Raw genomic sequence first — 20323 nt, 5'->3', positions numbered from 1 at the left:
TGCGTTTCTGCCTCAATGTTAAGTATAGGAAAAACGCAAACCGCTCTGAAAAACGGCACTTCAGAGCGGTTTGCCAGGCGTTTTTGTTACAGTAGCTGTTCAGTAACAGCTTTACTGTAACAATACAGGAAATCTACTATACCAAAACCGCTAGACAAAACCGCAAAACGCTAGCTGAAACGCTACAGAAAAAGAAGAAAAAGCGTTTCAAAATCTGCTAGCATTTTGCGGATCTGCTAGCGGGTTTTGGTGTGCACCAGCCCTTAGGGCTGGTGCACACCGAGCGGCTTTTTGGGCGTTTTCAGATCCGCTTGCGGCTGCGGATCTGCTTGGTCAATGTATCTCAATGGGGTGGTGCACACCAGAGCGCCAGGCGTTTTGCAGAAACGAAAAATGCCTGGGTGAGGCATTTTTTGGATTGCGGATGCGTTTCTGCCTCAATGTTAAGTATAGGAAAAACGCAAACCGCTCTGAAAAACGGCACTTCAGAGCGGTTTGCCAGGCGTTTTTGTTACAGTAGCTGTTCAGTAACAGCTTTACTGTAACAATACAGGAAATCTACTATACCAAAACCGCTAGACAAAACCGCAAAACGCTAGCTGAAACGCTACAGAAAAAGAAGAAAAAGCGTTTCAAAATCTGCTAGCATTTTGCGGATCTGCTAGCGGGTTTTGGTGTGCACCAGCCCTAAAAACACACACAACATAATATGAAAACCCGTCATAAAATGCAGCCTTTCATGTTATGTTACGTGTGCACCGGGCCTTATTGTTCACAACAATCAATCAGCATTTCTTTTCTCCTGACCTCGCTGAATTCTCATTGGCTGCAGCAGGACTGTGCACGTTGCAAATCACTACAGTTTTTAGATGCACGGTATGAAATAACCATTTAAATTATGCTGTATTTGTAGGTTGGGGGAAAAAAAGCAAAACAAAAAACTATATGATTTGTTTTTGTGGTCAATGCCATTACTTTAGTTTGTTTCCAAACAGGGAGCCCAATAAATCGAGATAAAGTATTGGACAGGCTAGTGCTTGCTTTGTCCTATAAGATTGCTGGTAGTGCAGTAGGCACTCCATCTGTCCAGCATGAATAATGAAAATCATGTTTCTAGATGATGCACCTTCAGCTGTCTGCCTGCACCCTGTGCACTGTTTATCCTGCGTGCATACATTTACAACCACTGTCACCGCCAGAGCAATCCCTGGAAGAATAACAAGGCTTCAAGTTTGCTCCGTTGTCTTAGGAACAAGTTTACGATGTTGAGAATTTGTTCTTTTCAGGTTTAACCTGACAGTTAAAGGTGCACTGCAGTGAAAAATTCAAAAGGTTCAGCATAAAATGAGTGTAGGTTAGGTTAGGGTGCAATAAAATGTCCAAATTTTGGTACAGTAGTGGGGAATAGTGGGGGCGTGATTATGGGTGTAGCTTTAAGTGTCCCTCTTTTTTATCTCAAAAAGTTGGGAGGTATGGTCAAGACCACTACATCAAGAAAGAATATCTAAAAAATTCAGGTAAGGGGTAAATGGGGCTGTGTTGCTGGGCCCTATAGCAGCTGCTGTGACTTCTGGGGCTAACGCGACGGCTCTATCAATAGCTGTAAAAATGCCTTGTGTAGCATGATTGAGAGTGAAGAGACTGATTTGCTTACCATCTCCACCTCCAGGTTTTCTGCATCATGTGATCCGTGTAATGTGACAGGAACAGGAAACCTACTGGGAGCAAAAGGTTGGAAAGTAGAGCTATCAGCTTGATTTGGCATTCCCATCCAATCGATCAGAAAATTATCTGGAATGACTGATTGTTTAAACATTTCAGCCCGCGGAAAATTTTCACCTTATGCATCAGAGCAATTTTCACCTCCCATTCATTCGCCAATAACTTTATCACTACTTACCACAATGAATTGATCTATATCTTGTTTTTTCCACCACCAATTAGGCTTTTTTTGGGTGGTACATTTTGCTAAGAATTATTTTTTCTAAATGCAATTTCACAGGTTTATTAAGAAAAAAATAGAAAAAAATAATTATTTCTCAGTTTTCAGCCATTATAGCTTTAAAATAATACATTCTACCATAATTAAAACCTATGTATTTAATTGATGAAAGAACTTTTAATTGATGAAAGAACGACCTAAGTAAAGTTAGATTTAAAAGGTGTGTAACGATCTGATCGTTAGAACGAACGTTACATCACGTAAACCAACTATTGCGCCTGCGCATAAAAATGAGAAGTTTCACGGAGAAATTGTGAAATGCGCATGTCAAGCCTAGTACGAACGACCGTTTCCAACAATGTACTACTTTTGCAAACGATCGTCGTTGGTTAAAATCCACCGAGACAGAACTTTCTTTTGTAGCGATTTGGCTCGTTCGTCGTTTGCCTTAATAGTCGGTGGTTAGTTTTTTGTAACGATCCTCGTTGGTAAAGATCGGGGAACGATCGTTAAAAACGACTATAGTCGCATGTGTGTACGCACCTCTAGGCTCTATTTACACCTGCGTTTTCAAAACACCGGCAATTTTTGCCGACGTTTTTCAGGAGTGATTTTTCCGCAATTTCACGCAGAAAAATCACTGACAGTGCGGTGATTTTGTGGCAATCGCGTTTAGCGCTTCTATAGCACTGAAACGTGATCGGCGGGAAATAGCCTGAAAATGGTGCAAGCTACGCGTTTGCATTTGGTGTTTTTGCCCGTTTTTGGGTGATTAGCGCAAATCGCCCGAGTAAGAACGGGCCCATAGGGTTTCATTACACTAGCACTTTTTTAAAAGCGCTAGCGTTTGAGCATTTTGCCAAAATCGAGGCAAAACGCTCTAGTGTGAATGGGCCCTTAGGTAACTATGTATGTTTTTTGTTTTTGTTTTGCTTTTTAATTGTAATTTTTTTTTCATAAAAAAAATGTATTTGGGTAATTTTTGGTGTGGGACATAAACAGTTAATTTTAAATGTAATAATGTCTGTTTATTTCATGTAAAATGTATGTAGATGTAGTTTTACTATTTGGCCACAAGATGGCCACAGTCAAAAAACATTTTCGGTAATACTAGAAGCGAACATTCTCGCTTCCAGGAAGCGTAAAGAGCACAGGAAACTTTTTTTTATTAGAAAGACGGCGGTTTCTGATAAGAAGCCGCCGGTCTTTCTACCGGGGACATGTTCCCATTCATTAATCTCAGCAACATGTGAGCGCGCGGGAGCGATACCGCAGCCGTCTGGACTTGACAATCACGTCCAGGCCGGGCTAGGGAACTGTAAGGGCTAATTAGTTTAGGGGACCCAGCAGGAAACCTAAGGAACAGTGCTCCAATCACAGCACCCTCTTACAGCACAAAGCGTTGTGATTGGCCGAATAGTACCGACATAGTTTACTATAACCTATTGGAAGCCTAGACGTTCAAGAGGGAGACATCCACCCAATCATGTAAGTGGAATTTCTCTATGAGGTTTCCTGCTGGTTACCTTAAAGTAGACTAGCTCTGGGCTAATTTCTACTGATGCCAGCGTGCATCTCAGAAATGTACACGGGCACATATTCTGATGCAAGTATGCATCTGAATCCTTCTAGCCATGCCATGCACAGCTATTGGGATTTAGTGGCATAGTGAAAAAATTAGCAACCGAATGTACGGAGCTGCATCTGAATTTCAAAAACACAAATTCATGTGCAGGAAATCATTCGAATCACCCCTGGTGGAAACAAACACTTAGGCCAAAGTTTTGGATTCTAGCATCTTCAAGCATTCAGCAAGATACAGCTGAGGGCCAGTGCACACCAAAATGCGCCAGCATAAAAGCAAACGCTTAGCGCTTGTTGAAGTGATTTTTTTTAAAGGCAATTCTAGGCATGTGCCTAGCGATTTTCTAAGCATGCCTAGCGATTTTGGAGCGTTTTTTTATTTTTCGTTACAGTAGAGCTGTACCTGAACAGCTTCTGTAACAAAAACGCTAGGAAAATCACTCTGATCTAGCACTTTTCAGAGCGATTTTCCAGTTTTCTATACTTAACATTGAGGCTGAATTGCCTCAAAAATCAGCAGAAATGTCTGCAGGACCCGTGTTTGCATTTTGGAAAAAAGCGCTCTGGTGTGATCCATCCCATTCAAATACATTAGCCAATCGCTTTTTGAAGCGCAAGCCTTTTCAAAAGCGCTCAGAAGCGCTCTTGGTGTGCACCAGCCCTTAGTGTCAAGCAACAGGAAGCTACAACCCCTCTGAGAAGCCACAGAACGGCAATGAGACTGAGCTTTCTGACATGATACCACTGCAACATCATCTAGATAGGATTACCAAGTCATGAAAACATTTTACTTGTTGCTTAAAATTGCAAAACGTGTAACCGTCAATTTCCTCCTCCATAGATCTTCCCATTCTCTGGAGCCAATTACAGTGAGTATAAATGAGTATGATGATGGAAATGGCGGTATGCTAGGCGGGGGGCTCACACAGACAGATTGCCAAAGCTAATGACACATCGCAGCAGTCTCCTGTGAGCAATACACACTCACATCATTACACTGATATTAATTGAGTGGTGGAGATAGAAGAAAACAAGTGGGATTCCTCTCATTCTGCAGCAGATATCACAGTCCAAGGAGCAGCAGAGATCACTGGGGTGCTTCCTGATTACATGCAAAATCTAAATGCTGTCCAGTACTTAGTGCAGCTGAACCGAGCGACGGGTGATCTGTCCATCATGGCAGGAAAACAACAAGAGGGATTGTCAACCACAAAATCAAATGCTCTGTGTTTTTTGTAGCCTGCAACCTTACCCTGCCTTGTAAGAACTCCAATCTATTCAGAAATGTTTCTCCTGTAATAAATCTCCTCTTTGGCCTGGTGCACACCAGAGGAGTTTTTCTGAGCGGTTTGAGTTTTTAAATCTGCTGCTAATGTTATCCTATGTGTCTGTGCACACTGGAGCAATGAGGTTTTGTAAAAAACCCATAGCATTACATTGGGAAGAGCTTTTGAAACCTCTAAAAGCTCTTCCCAATGTAATGCTATGGGGTTTTTTACAAAACCTCATTGCTCCAGTGTGCACAGACACATAGGATAACATTAGCAGCAGATTTAAAAACTCAAAACGCTCAGAAAAACTCCTCTGGTGTGCCCCAGGCCTTTCAGCCTGGCTCTATTTGGTACATTGCTGACGAGAAGAAAGCTTGTCATCACCCCTACCACATTCCTGCTCCTCGCTGATTGGCTGAGGGCAGTTCAGTGTGACATTAGGCTAAAATATCATCCTGCTGTGCTAACATGTTTACAAAGGGCTTGATTCACAAAAGAGTGCTAACTGTTAGCACGGCCGTTTTCGCGCGAATTTTCGCATTGTGCGCGATCGCGAATTTTCACGCGAAACGATAACGTTTTTGGGCGGAAAACGCGAATGTTCGCATGAAAACGATATCGATTTCGCTGTAAAATTCACGTTTGCGCACAAAACCGTTATCGTTTCACGCAAAAATTCGCGATCGCGCACAATGCGAAAATTCACGCGAAAACGGCCGTGCTAACAGTTAGCACTCTTTTGTGAATCAAGCCCAAAGCAAGCAAGCTAGAGCAGATTCTAGGAGGAAATGACATCAGGATTGGCTTCAGTCAGAGGGAACCAAAATGGCAAATGCCAGGAACAGAATTCTCTTTATTTACTATATAAAAGTCACTGAAATCAAAACGTGGACAGTACAATAAATCCGTTATGTAAGTAGAACAAGTAAATATCTACTTTCATATTTGTTTTTTTTTCCTGGCATAGTATGGCTGACCCAGCTGCTTTAACCTCCTTGCCGGTTATCCCGAGCTGAGCTCGGGATAACCCGCTGCGGAGGATTTCTCAGGCCCTGGTGGGCAGATTTACATAATTTTTTTGTTGTTGCACGTAGCTAGCACTATGCTAGCTGCATGTATAACGCGATCGCTGTCGATTCGCCGCTACCCGCCGCGTTAGAGGCCCCCCCCCCCCCGCCGAGACCCCGTGCGCAGCCTGGCCAATCAGAGGGGTGGATCAGGACTCCCGCTGATGTCACGACGTCGATGACATCATCGCGAACGTCGCCATGGCGACGGGGGAAGCCCTAAAGGAAATCCCGTTCAGATCTATCCTCCTCCTAAAAATTACTTTTTAAGATATTCCACAGTTTTATTTTATATTTAAATCTACTCTTTAAGTTTTTCCTGTTTTAATGTTTTTGTTCAATGACACACTCATTGACGTATGCCAGAGCTAAAATCTATGAACTATTGAACCTTTTTATCTCTTTCCTGCTCTCAGAAGCCATTTTCTGCTAGGAAAGTGTTTTATAGTTGTAAATTCTTAACAGTGAGGGTCGTCACACTGTAGTCTGACCCAGACAGGAACTGCTACTTACATACCTGATGTTTAGCGCTTTCAGGCAGAGAAAGAAGAATAAAGGGACCCAGCATAGTTATTAGTGTTCTTGGCACTGTACATACATATTTCTATCTCATCATGTCACATGTCACCTCATGTATCCTTTAAAAGGGTACCTGGTATTAAAGGAATATGGAGGCTGCCATATTTATTTCCTTTTAAACAATACCATTGCCCAGCAGTCCTGTTCCAGCAAAGAAAGTAAATGTCAGGCACCCCTGTGCACCCATATTTCTGTATTTTGCCCCAAATTGCAGATTTTACAGTAGACGCCAATGGCAGCGCCATTTTTACTGTAAAGGGCTCCTGGTCCCTTTTTTTTCTGTGCTTGGGGCCTAATGGCTGTCATGGAGCCCACCTTCCATCTTCTCTGACTTCTCTCCAATTCAGCTTACCAAGGGAATCACAAGGGGGTCCCCAATCTACTACCCTGCATAGGGCCCCATTTCCATCTCTGCCTCTTGTCATGTGATTTTGAGTAACTATTCCTGAAATGAGACAGCTACTCCAAATAAAAGAAAGGTCACATTGTCCTGCTCAGTCCTGTCTGCATCGCTTGACTCTAAAGCAGCAGCTTGATTTAAAGCCACAGGTAATTAATTTATCTGACTTAAGTTTCCTAGCAACCGAGTTGGACGTCAGATTAAATCTGTTGTTTCAACCATGCCTAAAAAATGAACTCGGAGAGGCCGTCTCCCCGACAGTAATAAGTGCCAGTCTCCCTTTACTATCACAGCTGCATGAAATACAGTAGATTGGCACCGCGCTATAGAAACAAGCAGCCAACGCCAATAAAATCTCACAAACTGGAGATAGATTCCGGCGTAAAAAGCAATGATGACAGCACTAAATGTTATTGATAGGCCAGCTAGCAATCTAGGGCCTAAACCGCCTACAGATTAAGGTTGCCCAAACTCACCATTTATGGTTATATCGATTTGCTAGAGGCGTAATTACTAGAAAAGCAAGTTGTGTGGTTGCAGGGGGGCACAGGGCTGTGGGGGCTCCAAAATCTTAACCTTCCTCCAATACAGGGACCCCCTTGCTGGTGTTGTTATGGCCTTAGTTGTTAGGAGTAGGGATGCTCATTCGGATTCCGCGGAAATGCAATTTCCGAAATTCCGATTGGAAATTGCATTTCCGCATCGGAATGCGGAAATCGGTAATGTAAGAGCCGTAGGCGGATTTCCGCCGGAAATCGCGGAAATTTCCGCCGGAAATCGCGGAAATTCCACCCGACTTTAACATCGATTTTCTCAAAAACTATAAGGTCTTTTTGAAAACTTTTTTTTGCATCTTGTTCACAAGATTTGGTTTAATAAACCCTGAAAATTTGGTGTTTCTAGGACTTAAGGGGGCTTTGTTATTAACCATTAAAGTCGGTGGATTTTTACTGTAATGTAAAATGCAGAAAATCTGCATCTGCCTATTTTCTGCATTTTATATTACAGTAAAAATCCGCCGACTTTAGCAGTTAATAGCAAAGCCACCGTAAGTCCTAGAAACACCAAATTTGTAGGGTTTATTAAACAGAATCTTCTGAACAAGATGCAAAAAAAAGTTTTCAAAAAGACCTTATAGTTTTTGAGAAAATCGATGTTAAAGTCGGGCGAAATTTCCGCGATTTCCGGCGGAAATTCCGCATGGGAATGCGGAAATTGGTAGCGGAAGGCGGAATCGGTAATCGGTACATGACGGAATGCAGATTTACCGCGGAATCGGAAATTGGCATTCCGACCATCCCGAGTTAGGAGAGGGAGAAGTCATGAAGGGGTCATCATGGTGGCCACACTGTTATGGGAGGCGTGCATGGAGGCCACACTGTTATGGGAGATGGTCGTGGTGGTCACACTGTTATGGGAGGTGATCATTGTGGGCACACTGTTATATGGGGTCATGGTGGTCACACCGTTATGGGGATCATATTGGTCACACTGTTATGGGAGATGATCATGATGGTCACACAGTTATGGAAGGTGATCATGGTGGTCACTCTGTTATATGGGGTCATGGTGGTTACAGTGTTAGCGATAGGGAGCCATGGTGGTCACACTGATGATCATGGTGGCCACAATGTTATTGGAGATGATCATGGTGGCCACAATGTTATTGGAGATGATCATGGTGGCCACACTGCTGTGGGAGGTGATCATGGTGGTTACACTGTTATGTGGGGTCATAGTGGTCACACTGTTATATGGGGGTCATGGTGGCCACACTGTTATTTGGGGTCAGGGTGGTCACACTGTTATGGATGGGGAGCTGTGGTGGCCACATTCCTTGCGTGGTGGCTTTCCTTGCGTTGAAAGACATCCATGGCTACACTTACTAGGTAATGCATAATGATGTTGATCCAGGGATTTTATCTGTTTGCCATCTGGAGTCGGGAAGGAATTTTTTTCCCTGGGGCTAATTGGACCATGCCTTGTAAGGGTTTTTCGCCTTCCTCTGGAAGATATGTGAGGGAGCAGGCTGGTGTTGTACTTTGTTCTCTGGTTGAACTCGATCATGGTGGTCACATTATTTTGGAAGGAGATCATGGTGGCCACACTGTTATGGGTGGGGAGCCGTGGTGGCCACACTGTTATGGATGGGGAGCCATGGTGGCCACACTGTTATGGATGGGGAGCCATGGTGGCCACACTGTTATAGGAGATGTTCATGGTGGCCACACTGTTATGTGGGGTCTCGGTGGTAACACTCTTATGGGAGATGATCATGGTGGCCACACTGTTATGAGAGATGATCATGGTAGTCACTTTATTATCTAAGGAGATCATGGTGGCCTCACTGCAGTGGGTGGGGATCCACGGTGGTCACACTGCTATGGATGGGTAGCCATGGTGGCCACACTGTTATGGGAAATGATCATGGTGGCCACAATGTGGGGTCTCAGTGGTCACACTGTTATATGGGGTCATGGTGATCAAACTGCTCTATGCGATGCAACGCACGGAATAAGGTGCAGCGCCGAGTTCCCATTCCATCGCGTTCCTGCAGTTACAGGAAACGCAAAGTAACAGCCACTGAGAACCTAGCCTCAAGCTACAATGCTGTAAATGAATACAAACCATTGTGATGTCACAGATGCATACTTACTTAAAACTATACAACCTCTGTATCTTTGTTTTTCCCATATGGAAAAATCACGTGATTTCCTTTTAAATATACAGAGAAGACTTATAGGTTGATGGATTTTAATTTAAAAAAACCCTGCATAATGTAATGTAAATACATTGAGCTTCTTCGAGCTTTTTAAAAAGATGCATTTAGCTAATTTGCGCTTTTGGTCGGGTAAAATAAATAATGTTAGTCATCTCCCAGCAGTGAGGAAGGTATTATATGATATTGATTAATTATTCATCTGTTGCCCAGGTTTCTCAATTTAGCGCGAGTTATTGCTTGATTGGCCGAGGGCAGCTGAGTAATGTGAAGTCATTGCGTTTCAGGATGTATGAGATAAATAAGTACAGAGTGGGTTGTCCTTACAGTCTAATACACGGCGGTCGCCAGCGTACCTCACCGCGGTGCAACACAGACACTATAGAGTATAAATAATTCACCTCTTCTCTTTCATTAATCTCCTTCTAAGCGACAGCAGAAAATACAATATACTATTACTATTATTATTTTACATCTTTATTTCATAAGGTAAGCCATGTGATAAAGTAAGTGTTTAACACACAGCTTGCTTGGTGACACCTGCAAATAGCAATTCTACGGAAGTCTGGATTTAAAGGACATCCAAGCTGAAAGAGAAAAGTTAAAGTGTACCAGAGACCTGAAAATGTAAAGATTTTTTGCTTATCCAGGGCTTCCTCCAGCCCCATAGGCACACATGCGTCCCTTGCCGTCCTCCATTCGTCCGCAATCATCCTCGGTAACTGGCTCAGACGGGACCAGTCTGGGTCTTCTGCGCATGCGCGGACCTCCAGTGCATGCGCAGTGGATCCGGACTGACACGACTGAGCCAGTTACCAGGGATGATTGCCGCAAAACGGAGGACTGCGGGAGGACATTGAGGGAAGCATCCGTGCTTATGGGGCTGGAGGAAGCCCTGGTCTGGTTTACTTCAAAGGGAACCTTAACCGTGGAGCAAAAAAAAAAAACTTTAACCGCGGAGCCGTCCTGTGCCCGCATCCTGTGCCCGCGCAGCTCCTCCAGTGTCCTCCGGTCCCCCCCGCGGCTTAGTTTCGTTTTCGGCCAACTGCCAGTCGTCCTCCGGCAACGCGTCCTAATTTTCCGTATTCCTCGCCGTAAAGCGCGTCATGCGCAGGCTTCCCCCCTCCCCATAAGTACGGATGCATCCCTCGCCGTCCTCCCGCGGTCCTCCATTCGTCCGCAATCATCCCCGGTAACTGGCTAAGTCGGGTCCAGTCTGGATCTTTTGCGCATGTGCAGACCTCCCACAAGATAAAATGACCAGCACTGGCAGTTTCTTAAAAAAGCAGGTTGTTTGTTCACCAAAAATGTGAACAAAACATCGCCATGACATTCAGAAACTTCCACAATGGAGCAGGTGGGGCTGCAATGAAGGTATAACCTATGTCTGAGGAGATCTTCATCCATCTGTATGCAGCAAAGAGCTATTACTACTATTGAGCTATAGTTACATTCTGGAAGTTTCTGGAGGTCATGGCAATGTTTTGTTCACATTTTTTGTGAATAAACAACCTGCTTTTTTAAGAAACGGCCAGTGCTGGTCATTTTTTCTTAGGGTCTATATCAAGTCTGTGCTAGCCACACGGACTAGACCTGGCACAGCCATTGAAGCAAGATAGGTGTGCTGTCCAAGAAGTACAAATATGTGCAGACCTCCCATGCATGCACAGTAGACCCGAACTGACGCGACTGAACCAGTTACCTGAGATGATTGCTGCAAAACGGAGGACTGCAAGGGAAGCATAGGTGCTTATGGGGCTGGAGGAAGCCCTGGGTAAGTACTTTGTTTTACTTCCTGGGGGCTACTTCCAGCCCCTAGAAGCCTATTTGGTCCAGCACTGCAGTGTTCCCCTAGCCCCTCCGAAACTTCCCTGACCACAGCTGTGCTTGTTGGCTTCCGCTCAAGTATAGAGTGCTCCTGGCCTTGGAAACGCCATCAAGAGAGGTGTGTGGGCCCACCTGTGCATGCACAGAAGACCGGTTAGGGGTCTTTTGGAGGGGCGTACTGGAGGGCAGCAAAACTGAAGCGCTAGACCAAACAGACTTTTGGGCCAGATAGTACCTTATGGCACTGTGCACCACTAGAGCAGCAATTAAAATGGCGGTCTATGGCGGCACCCAAATTACCAGGTGCCGTATGGTACCGAAATTACCTGCTTTGCAGAAATGGATTTCCACAGAATTTATATGCTCTTGAAATGCTCTTGGGTGAAATCTCTTCATGACAATGTGCCTGAGGGGCTTATTAGGGCATCACCAAGCAGCTTCCAAGGACAATTGCAATGAGAAGATATTTCCCAGAGCAGTTTAAGTTAGAGGTTTAACAACATTATTACCTAAACTGCAGTATTGTAAAGCTACCACAAGATGTCACTGCAGTGTAAAGTGCTGCAATGATCTCTATGGTGTTATTGTTTCCTGTATTCACTGTGTGATACTCTCTTTTCTAAGTAAGCAGCATTTCCTGATGGTGGTGTATGATATATCTCTGCGTGTTTGTCTTCAGTAAAGAGTTCTAACTTGTTATACTGGATGCCTATCTGCGTGTACAGACCACTTTGCTCCATCAGTTCAAGCATGACCAAATGCCCAGAGCCAGATTTTTGAAAAGGCCTGAAAGGCCTAGGCTTAGGGCTGCTGTGGCTCAAGGGGGAAGCTTTACATGGAAGTGTGGTTACTGCATATGTAAGAAGAGGCTGCAAATGGCAAAGGCAGGCTAAAAATAAAGATCAACACATGGAGGAGAGTTGCTGTACATGAAAGAGAGGGGGTATTGTAAGTAGATGTTACCCATGGAAAAGGGGGCTGCACAACATGGACCGTTGCACATGGAATGGGAGCAACAAAAAAGTTGGACGAAGGACAGAAAATATAAATTCTGCTTTGCAAACGCCATACATACCTTTACCTTGTCTTTGTGATGCCTTATTGCTTAGATATTCCCACTACCTGCTGTTGGCTGACAGTAATTCTACAGGAATATCTTAAATAACCTTTAAAAACATCATCAGGGAGTTTAGGTCCACATTAACAGTTGCACAAACAGTCCCGTCTCTTGGCAAAAACAATGTCAACAAGCATTTCTAGCTCCAGTCTTTGCTATAGAAAGCTGAAGTGGTTTAATTGCAGAGATGGAAATGTTGTTTGAAAGGCTGCACAATATCTGTTCCAGGGGTCCAGCAATAAGCTAGATGTACATGCTGCAGCTTCACAGTATGCACACAGGCAGCAAATCTTCTTATCCTCAGAGGGAGACAATCCAGACAGCTGTTCCACCTGGGGCATTGTAGGAATCTGCTTAGCAACAAGCATCATGGGCTCTCCCCTAGCAACACAGATAAATCTGCCTCCAACAACCAGAAAAATCAGACTCCATCCTATCCTAGCTGGTGCGATAACGAAGCAGAAAACAGGATCTTAACTACTTCCTGCAAAACAGATGGTTTTAGACGTCCTGCTTTTGCACTTTTCAGTGCAAAATGGATATATTAAAACAATCCGTTTTGCAGGGCAGAAGATCAGGATACACCCGCGCACCCTGCCGTGGGGGGTGCGCACATACGAGAACATGTCTGCCCACTTTCTGCCACCTACGGGCAGTCGGGATGTGGTTTAAAGGGAACCCAAGGTGTGAGACATATAAAGGCTGACGTATTTCTTTGCTTTTAAAGCGGGATTGTCAGCCACAAAATTAAATTCCATTTACCCACAGACTGAGAAGGGAAATACACCTCACCCCTCTCTAGAAGCTGCTGAAATACGATCTATTGCGCAACATTGGTGGATCAGCGCAACACCAGGCCGCCTCCGAATGGCCTCCATCAGAGATGCGCTGAGCCCCCCCAGGAACTACAAACGCACCTTGAACCCAAACAGAAGCTCTGCATATACACCAAAAGCATGGCTGTTAAGTGGGAGCAGCTGACCAATAACGAATTACATTAGTACATAGCAAGGAAATGAGCAGCGCTACTTAAAAACAGACTAGTGCTTACCTGCAAAAGAGTGCAAGCCCCACTTGTGGGGTCGAATACACACTGAGCATACACATGACCTGTCTACCACTAGAGGAGGATGTTGGTTTCCATTAACAGCTTGCATGCAACCTATTAAGTACTCGTCCCTCCCACTGCGAAGAAGTCAATCCTCCATGGGAGGGGCCTAACACTAACTAAATCCTAACCTATGTATATGCATAGCCTGGGTGCGGCTAATCAAATAAAATCGAAAATTAAAAATTGCGCAAAAGGTGGATCAGCGCAACACCAGGCCGCCTCCGAATGGCCTCCATCAGAGATGCGCTGAGCCCCCCCAGGAACTACAAACGCACCTTGAACCCAAACAGAAGCTCTGCATATACACCAAAAGCAAGGCTGCTAAGTGGGAGCAGCTGACCAATAACGAATTACATTAGTACATAGCAAGGAAATAGGTTAGGATTTAGTTAGTGTTAGGCCCCTCCCATGGAGGATTGACTGCTCATTTCCTTGCTATGTACTAATGTAATATATATATATATATATATATATATATATATATATATATGTATGTGTGTGTGTGTGTGTGTGTATATATATATATATATATATATATATATATATATATATATATATATATATATATATATATACAGTATATGTATATACAGTATATGTGTTTTTTTCCTGGCATAGTATGCTGCTTTAAAGGGTACCTGGTATGTATGTGTGTGTGTGTTTTTTTTCCTGGGATTGTACGGCTATCCCTGCTGCTTTAAACAATCAACTCTGCCTGTCTGTCCTGCTGAACATGCATGCAGGTCTCATGTCTCTGACTCAAGTCTCACTGGATATTGGTTCAGATACTACTGACCAGAAAGATCAGCAGGACTGCCAGGCAACTGGCATTGTTTAAAAGGAAATAAATATGGCAGCCTCCCTATCCCTCTCACTCCAGGTTTCTTATCATGGGCACTGTGTCAATGTTTGACACAAGTTCACTTGTCTATCTCATCATGTCACATGTAGAGATGTAGGCGAACCGTTCGCCGGCCAATTCCTATGGGCCGCTACTACTTCCGGGTCGCTATGACCCGGAGTATTACGGCTGCGCTGGGCCAGCGGTGCGCGTCTTTGATCGCGCGCCTGTTGCCGGGCACTCTCTGCGCATGAGCGTGACGTCACTCATCATGACGTCACGCACATGCGCAGAAAGTGCCCGGCAACAGGCGTGCGATCAAGGACGTGCACCGCCGGCCCAGCACAGCCGTACTACTCCGGGTCATAGCGACCCAGAAGTAGTACAGGGTGAGGGGTTCGCTGGCGAACGGTTCTCTAGTCACATGTCACCTCGGGTATCCTTTAAAAGGAAATAAATATTCCAGCCTCCATATCACTCTCATTGCAGTTGTCCTTTAAGGAGTTTAAACTGTTGAATGTTTATCTGGGTCAGCACGACGGGTACCTGTATTTGTAAAATGGCCCAGTACCGCAAATGGATGTGAAATCTAAAAAAAAAAAAAGATAAAAACAGAAAATAAAAAATGGAAATGTCAGGAACGAAATGGAAACCATCGGAGCGATGAAGGCAGACAGGAATTACAATGCACAGCGGAAGTGGGTGCAGCACGGAACAACCAGACAGGCTTTGATTAAACAAGGGGAGAAATAAATAGCAACTACTACAACATGTATAAATAAACAACGTGGAGACAGCGGGCAGCCTGCGCAGAATGGGAAATGATTATACATTGGAATGGATTGGAGCCACGCATACATTATACTGTCAGGCTTTATTTTCTGCGGCAGAGAGTTTTGTGCTAAAGTGCCGTAACGCATAGCAACCATCCTGCAATAATTTAAAGGGGAACTCTGGGGGAACATTGGTTAGGAATGACATTTGTCATTTATGTTTTACTTGTTTAGTCCTTGAGAAGTTACTAGCAGGGCCTAACTACAGGGGAGCAGCCACTGCGACCCAGGCGCCCAGAGCTATAAAGGGGCTCCAACTGCTACTTCAATCCCTCTGCTAAAGAGGTCCATCCTTCTGATAGAGCAGGTGTTTTTGTGGCTACAACTGTTATGGGTGTGAAGATTACAATGTCCGCACATGTTTTATGGCTCTTGTAAGATGGGTCCCCAGGCTCTGAGGGTCACCAGAGGTAGGCAAGGGAAAGGGTGTGAGCATAGCCGGACTCCATTAAAGTTTTGCTGGGGGGAGGGGGGGGCATGATTTTTAGTTACGCCCCTGGAGTTGTGTGTGGGGCAGCGTGTGTTTGATCCCCGAGTCCCACGTTGATTTGTTTCCCATTAGTGAGTTATATCCCCCCAAGAACCTCCCCTTGGCACTGCCCCGATGTAGCCTCTCTTGCCTCTGCCTCATCCTACTAATAGAAACATCTCTCTGGACACCATGTTGTTTTTATACAGCAACCACTGATTGGCGTTTGTAGTGAGGAGGTGGTGCCCATTTGGTGTGTGTCGGGGATTGTGGACCTCCACTTATGTCTGAAATAACAGTTTGTGGCACCTTTTCTAAGTGTGCGCAGGTGTTCCCCAAATATATTGGTTGGACTTGCTGCAGATTCACTATTGGTATTTGGAGCTATAGACCCTCAGCCAGCCTTCCTCACCTTTTTAGCCTGGAGGAACCCTGCAAATATTTTTGGGATCTCAAGGAACCCCTGCATTTATTTTGCAGGAGGCATGGAGTAGCTGTTTATTTCACTACCCCCTATTACAGTGCCCCTTATTATACTGTCTCCTTGTTATGCTGAGCGCATTAATAAAAAGCATTAGAATCATTATTCTGACCCCTGATTTAGTGCTTCTTTTTACAGTATCTATTATATTATAATGTGCCCTATTATACTTCCCCCACGATGGGGAAAAATGCCAAGGAAACCCTGCAGAGTACTCGGGGAACCCTGGTTGAGAAAGCCTGCTCTAAGGCATCCATCTGAAAATGGCGCACAGTGTTGCCGCTAATCCATTTGGCGCTTATCGCTATTTAACGTTAAAGCCTTATTGTTATTTATCATTAAAGCCTTATCGTTATTTAGCGTTAACACACAGAACCCTCTCTGTACCTATCCCTAACCCCTAAACCCCCCCGGTGGTGCCTAACCCTAACCACCCCCCTGGTGGTGCCTAACCCTAAGACCCCCCCTGGTGGTTCCTAACCCTATATTGTACTGTAACTATACCTAACCCTACTCTCACACAGAACCCTCCCTGTACCTAACCCTAACCACCCCCTTGGTGGTGCCTAACCCTAAGACCCCCCTGGTGGTGCCTAACCCTAAGACCCCCCCCCAGTGGTGCCTAACCCTAACCTTGACAGTGTTACATTAAATCCATTCACCGTTTTGCAGTTAAATAACGTCTGCAGTTTGGCTTATGTAGGTTAGCTATTGATAAATAACGTTAGTGTGTGCCACTATTGATAAATAACGTTAGTGTGTGCCACTATTGATAAATAACGTTAGTGGGTGCCGTTTTTCTTCTTTTTTCCCTGTGCGCCATTATTATGCAGTACTAACGATAAATAGCGATAAGCGTATCTTTTTAATGTGGCGCCATTCTTATGCATAGGCGCTGTGCGCCATTATTCACTGATCCCTGCTCTAAGTCCTTGCTCCTAGTTTGTTTGTATAGTGATCATTAAAAAACTGGCGTGTCCCACGGCGTCTCTGTCAAATTCTCAGCCAGAATTTGTCAGATTTCAGTGGTAGTCAGCGTTTTTCAGCATCCCAGGGGGACATGGAGACACTGCAGTTAACAAAAATAGGGATCAAAACACAGTGTTCTGCACAAAAGACGGTAAACGACAGTACTGCTGCTGGCCATTCATTTGAACCCGTTAGCATCTTCCAACAAATGAATTAGTTTGAAGATGCTGCACTCATTTTAACCTCAGTCGGCAGAACTAGTCACGCAGAGTGGCGCAGGACCGGCTCCTTCTCTTTTCCTCCACCCGCTGTGTTACACTCCCGACATCCTCCTCTAACTTTCGGCCTCAGAGGATAGTGTCAGCGGTGGAACATCACCCGAAGGGTAGTGAAAGAGTCTCTTCAATCACCCCTCTTCCACCACTGGGTGGATCCGCAGGTGGATGAAGGGAGGAAACCGGTCCAGCGTCCAGAACAGGTAACTATAAAAGCTCCCTCCACCGCTTTGCAAAGCTTGCATAGCCTGCCAGGCTGGGAAAGGCACACAAATTTGTCCCTGCAGCCAAATAAAGTATTTGGCTTCTAAAAGGTTAAAGTGAACCTCTAGACTAAAAATCTACTCAGCAGCACTGAAAAGGCTTGGTGATTCTTTAACAGTTTCACAGCATCAGAACTTTGTTTTTCTTACCCAAGCCTCATTTTTAGATGCACAGAAGCTAAGCTCCGTCCCACCCAAGAAATCTGCCCGGCATTTTTCCCTGATACTGTACAAAGCATGATGAAATTTCTAAAGTTGTTCTCGTTCTGCTGTTTTTGCGCAAATTTTTTTTTTTTTTTATATTTTGAATTTGAGATTTGAAGCCTAGCGCACGCAGCTGGGAGGGGTGATCAGGACACAGGACAGTTGGAACTGTGTCTCATGCTCCCTGTCACCTCCTTTCAACCAAAAAGATGGCTGCCCCCATGAAATCACAAACATGTTCTTTTAAAACAAGGTGGGTAATGGTTCCCATACATGGTACAATTTTTTTCATCCAATCTTACTATTTCGATATAATATAAGGGAACTGCCTAAATTATCCTTTCAGTATATTCACTTAATTTACCCTTCTACTACATAGTAATGGTAACATTGGAGTAAAAAAATTGTACCATGTATGGGCACCATAAGAGATCATATTACCTATCTATTTTAATTAACATAACTAATTTAACTTAATGACAGTTTGTTTGTTTAGGCTGATGTTCCTCTTTAATGGGCAGTGCTCAAACTACGAGTGCGGTAGCCGTTGTGTACCGCCTGGCAAGCGTCTGTGTGAACGGGGCCTAAAGGCAGGTTCAGATGGGTGTCCCGCGGCATCTCGTCCAAATGGTTTTCTGCGAGCGTGTCTTCCCAGCATGCAACGTTTTTTAACCCTCCTCAGGTTGACACGGAGGCACGGTGCTTAGCGATCCTGGAAGCTGCATGTAGCTTCCAGGATCGCCTAAAGCAACAGGAAAAATTGGAATCGGAATGCGGCGTTTGCGCAAACAACAGTAAACAATTGTACCGGTGCTGGCCATTCAAGTGAATGGACAACGCTTAAACGACAAGCTCCGCAGCCCCGTCATTCAGTGCCACGGAACACCTGTCTGAACCAGGCCTTAAACCATCTGTACAGATCATCACAGGGGACAAAGTTGTAGAATGCAGAATAAAATATATTGCATAAACCCTGAGCTCAAACAGGGATCCTGCGGGGAAAGAACATCCTTGTATACTTAGCTGTTTTTGTGATAGCAAACGCTGCAGAAAATGTCATATTTGTTGGCAGGAGCGACACTTTAGAGTCACGTCCCGTACAGAACACATCGCCTCATCCATTTATAAAGCTGATTTGCTTTATACTATATGTTCAATCGTTTTAGCAATAATTTATTAGCGTAGCTCGGTAGGAGCGGGGAGAGGGAAACAAGAACACATATTTGAAAGAAGAAGAACATGCTCCGATTTGAAATTCATCACGAAAGCCTTCAGCAATATCTCTGTGGCAAATAATTACACAGCAGCACCCAGGCAGGCTCTGTTCCCCACTGAAGTAGCGCCAATAGATAAAGGAATTACCATCTAGCACCACTCCATTCCACATTAATAAGTCTTTGGCCACTCCGTAATTAGCTTCAAGTTCCAGCTATCCATTCATCTGCGCACTGACCAAACGTGTTTGATTTAGGCCGGATAACCTTTCTTTTCTTCTCCGGGCTGCCATTCTTATCAGCCTTGGCATTTAATTAAAAAAGCGAGGTTAATAATTACTGATGGCTATCGGGCTGCGTGAGAAGTTGCAGATATTAAAATGATTGTGGAAGTTCCTCGCCTGCCGTGATGGGCCTTCTCGCTTAGCTTCTGGACTCAGATAATCGGCCAACAGATAGCCTAGACTCCCGATCGCTAGGACTTTTAAAGGTTGACTATTGCTAAAGAGCTAGTGTACTAATAGCTAAGACTGCAGAAATTGAGATTCTTATAAACCATGCTATATATTTGAATTTATGATTTTGCTTTTTACTATTACATGCTTTCTGTTGACTTTACAGAAATGACTCATCAGGGGCCTGTTCTCTGTACGGAATGTTTACAGATGCTATCAAAGGGAGAAATATAAGTGTACAGGCGTGCATGAAAAAAGGCCAGTGTGAAAAAAGGGCCCGGCTGGATAACAAAATGGTGCCGTGGATTACAAAATCTGATAACGATAAACATCGTTGTCAAACTTGGTTGACGATAAATACCGTTGTTAAAACAGACGGGGAATAATAACAAAAATGTATTAAGTTAAAAATCGTTACGCAATGTAACAATGCAGCTTAACCCAACCCTATTCTCACACAGAACCCTCCCCTGGTGGTGCCTAAAGCTAACCACCGCCCTGTTGGCGCCTATCCTTAACCACCCTTCTGTTGGTGCCTAACCCTAACCACCCCCAGGTGGTGCCTAACCCTAACCACCCCCCAGGTGGTGCCTAACCCTAACCACCCCCCAGGTGGTGCCTAACCCTAACCACCCCCCAGGTGGTGCCTAACCCTAACCACTACCCCTGGTGTTGCCTAACCCTAAACACTACCTCTGCAGA

The 20323-nt window shown here is 44.5% G+C and overlaps 1 protein-coding gene and 1 long non-coding RNA gene across 13 annotated transcripts in view; one reads left to right on the top strand and one right to left on the bottom strand.

Annotated features, from left to right (window-relative positions):
• The window catches only part of DAB1 (DAB adaptor protein 1), a 996155-nt gene that overhangs the window by 43605 nt on the left and 932227 nt on the right, over window positions 1–20323 (top strand). The window lies entirely within an intron of this gene.
• The window catches only part of LOC137520877 (uncharacterized), a 169001-nt gene that overhangs the window by 21859 nt on the left and 126819 nt on the right, over window positions 1–20323 (bottom strand). For all 3 annotated transcript variants that reach the window (XR_011021958.1, XR_011021959.1, XR_011021957.1), the window contains one exon: window positions 1655–1718. This is a non-coding gene — a long non-coding RNA (uncharacterized lncRNA). The remainder of the gene's footprint in view (window positions 1–1654; window positions 1719–20323) is intronic.

This window comes from Hyperolius riggenbachi, chromosome 6 (genome assembly GCF_040937935.1).
Source record: "Hyperolius riggenbachi isolate aHypRig1 chromosome 6, aHypRig1.pri, whole genome shotgun sequence".
Classification (NCBI taxonomy): Eukaryota; Metazoa; Chordata; class Amphibia; order Anura; family Hyperoliidae; genus Hyperolius; species Hyperolius riggenbachi.
Note: the sequence above shows the minus strand (reverse complement) of the source record. Positions and strands in the feature narration are given on the sequence as shown.